This window comes from Sipha flava, unplaced genomic scaffold (assembly GCF_003268045.1).
Source record: "Sipha flava isolate LNK unplaced genomic scaffold, YSA_version1 34_pilon_pilon, whole genome shotgun sequence".
In the NCBI taxonomy this organism is placed as follows: Eukaryota; Metazoa; Arthropoda; class Insecta; order Hemiptera; family Aphididae; genus Sipha; species Sipha flava.
In genome coordinates, this window is record NW_020273045.1 from 1,599,799 (window position 1) to 1,603,385 (window position 3,587).

General features: G+C 32.6%; 1 non-coding gene across 1 annotated transcript; it reads left to right on the forward strand.

Annotated features, from left to right (window-relative positions):
* The first annotated feature begins 3,292 nt into the window (after positions 1-3,292).
* Trnak-cuu lies at positions 3,293-3,365 on the forward strand. Its single transcript has one exon. It is a non-coding gene; the product is annotated as a tRNA-Lys (tRNA).
* Positions 3,366-3,587: the final 222 nt, after the last annotated feature.

A 3,587-nucleotide genomic window follows, 5' to 3' on the forward strand; every position in this document is an offset into this window, starting at 1 on the left:
ATAAAATTAAAAATTAGTAAATGTTTAATACTCGTGATATTTTTTTTTTTTTTTTTTTTATAAACCACCTGAAGGCTTTTTTATTTTAACGATCAATGATCTTTAACAATACCTTTCAGAGGTGTACATAAATATTAAATATTAATTATAAATATTTTATTAAATACATACAAAAACATTTTTGGGTTATCACTCCCAGTGGTTTTTATTTAAGTTCAAGGTTTTCGACCACGGTCGAAGCGTCGGAATGTCACATTTATCCGTCCAGCGAGCGGTAAGATGGGAATCCCATAGTGGCAGACGGTAAAGTGGAAATTCCAAAAAATGCGGGGGTAGGAGGGAAAGTGGAAATCCCTATAAAACCGTGTAATGAAGTGGAAATTTCAAAGAGCGTTGCCCGCGTATTCCCAGCACAACCAGAAACTTAAATGTATACCACGGTCTGTACAAAAAATTCGGTTAAATCTTGTACACACATCACAACCTCCTTGCACCATGCATAAACATTTAAACATATTTCGTTTTCACATTTCCCACACAAGTGCGTTGGACGTTACGGATAAATTTGTTTTGCGCGATTATTATAAATAATTCGAATTAGAAAACGAGATCGTTCGCGCAAGTGTCACGTCACCGTTCAAACTATCCCATTTCGTGTTAACCGGAGCACCCGATAAAAGTGTTGACGTGTGAAAACTTTCGATCGGCGCGTTATCGTGGTACGATTATTATCACCGGTCCGTGGACGCCATTACTGCCGGGACTTTTTTCCGCCGACACTTTCTCTGCGAACGTTCGACCCGTCGTTTTTTCCGTGTGTTTTTGTGGATGCGGCATAGCACGGTGGAATCGCCGTCTCCGGGGACAACTTCGTGTGTGTGACGATTGTTCGGACCGTAGCTGACCCGTGTCCGCGAAATTTTCTTTCGGTTATCGTCGTGCGCGGAGAAATAGCCAGCTATTGTAAATCCAGACCGACATAACTGATCAACCGATTCTTCTGCCGGTCGTGGCGTTCGTCGCACGTGTGAACACGGTCGCGTGGGCATAACCGCTCGAACGCCAGACCGTCCAAGGTATCTTCCGTTATATTTGTTAAAAATATTACTTCTTTTTTTTTTTATACGATTTGTCTTGTTATATTATTACAACGCGTTTGGAGCATATGTGATTTTATTGTTATTTTTAGATTTATCATATTTATTATTATTTTTTTTTGATAATGTTACTGCGGCGCTTTATCCCTGCATTTTTTGTTATAATTTCATTAGTTATCCATGTTTAGTGTTATTTTTTATTGTAAACGACGCTAGTACGTCACATAATTGAACCAGTGATGGTTTGACTGCGAAGCGCGCAAACAAGCATAAATACGAAAGATGTCAATCAAAACAGTAGATGTAGTGAACCATTAACTTCACTATACATGGTTAAAACGGCAAATACTGTTTGACTAAATCTATTGCCTAAAAAATCAAAAGAAAGATATATAATGGTTTATGAAAAATTTTTATAATTGAGAAAAATAAATAAAACCAAATCTTTTTCAAAAAATATGTTTCTTACAAATTTTAGCAAATTATCTACAGAAATTAAACCTTCAACTCTATGGTCTATTTATTCAATGCTTAAAAGTATGAAAAATATGAAATATAATATTAACGTTGGTACTTATTTAAAATTACAAGTTTTTTTAAAGAGAAAATCGAATGGATATAAATTAAAAATTCCAAAGTTTTGACTTCAACCTATGTAAAAAATTCATTAACGAAGCTCCTGATATTCAATATTTAGTAAAAAGGTAGGTGATTTAAAATTATTTTGTATACTTTAGCTATTAATTCTCCGTTCATTTATTATGTTATATGTAATATTCATTAGTGAAATATATATTACACATTAAACTTCTCTATTCAAAAACAAATGGTACTTGATCATTTACTATTAAAGCTCCCCTTTATATGATATTTTTAAGAAATACATGAATTTATGACCCACAAATGTAACGTCAGATAGATTTTTTTTAGTTATAAAAACAGTTAATGCATCAAGCAGGTTATTGAAAAAAACAAAATTGAAAATATGCCTAAATAAATTGCAATATATTTAAATTTACTGTATTCCCGAGCTGAAACAGGTAATTTTTTTCAGTTGAACTTCAGCAACATTACTTTCCGATTCTGCTGGTGATATTACAACTACTGATGGGAATAATCAAATGATTTAATTAATTGAAATAATGGTAACAGACATATTTACCAAATGCAAATAAATTAAATTATTCGAAAAATTGCGTGTTTTACTCATTTTCCATTAGGTAGGTACTAAATTAAGAATTCGATTGTCCATTAGTATTGTATTGTAAATGTTAAAAATAATAAAATTTAATAAATTTAACTGAAACGGTACTTATTCGGTTTACATTTTACATGGATCGTTTTGGCTAAGTTTTTACCGTTTTTGTTTTTGTGGTCAGATTTTTTCTTTATTAGAATATTAGTCAATTTGATTACTTCATAACCTTAGTCATACAGTTCACTTTTTATTATTCTCGGATCTGAGTCGTGATTTATTCCTCCAACAAAACTCAAAATGGTTTTCTCTTTTTGATTGATACCGATGGTATTCAATATTATTTTCTTCTAGCGTCTTTATCGTGCATCAGAATTTACTTTCGTTTACTGTCAAAATTTTCATCTCATTATTTGATAAAATTTTAAATTTCTGTTCTTGCCTTACTGGTTCTTCACACGTTAATAATTTTTTTAATTAATCAAAGAGTTTCACACCTTTGATGGTTATTGGCGGAGGTTTGTATACTTTTGAGTATCACTATTTGTTAGGTTATTGATTTTTTTTTTTTTTTTGTAGGTTTTGCACTTACGTTAATATTATTAGACACTGATGCATGTGAAATGGTAGAATTTAGTTGTGATTTTTTAGCTACCAATAATAGTTCGTCGTTTTTAAGTTGTAATAATTGTTGACTTGCCTGTTATGAAGCTATTACGTGGTGGAGTTGTTCGTTAGTTTGCATTAATTCTGATATTGTATTCTGCATTTGCACATACATGTCCGAGTTCATGACAGTGCACGTCGCGACGATGGGAACCACCGGTACTCCGTTGCACGTGTGACCTACTTAATTATACAATGTAAACACTTACTAATGTCCTGTTTGCATGGTAAGCATATTTGATGATACTTGAACATTACTGAAAATAACATTACGTATATGTACGACACTCGAGAGCGAAAACTGTAATGATTTAATGTAACTGTAATGTAACTAGCCCAGTTAGCTCAGTCGGTAGAGCACGAGACTCTTAATCTCGGGGTCGTGGGTTTGAGTCCCACGTTGGGTGCCACTTTGTAATGATTTAAAATGTAGCCTTAATGTTATTGGAAATATTATATGCTTTTTAAATCATTACTCATCATATTATGAGTAAATAATATTACTTCTCGAATGATTGTGTCGACTTGCCTATTAAAAACCGTGGTTGGCAACTGAGGTGTAAGATAAGGTAACAAATTTATACTTTAAAATAACAATAACTTTTTCTTTTACACACATTAATACACGT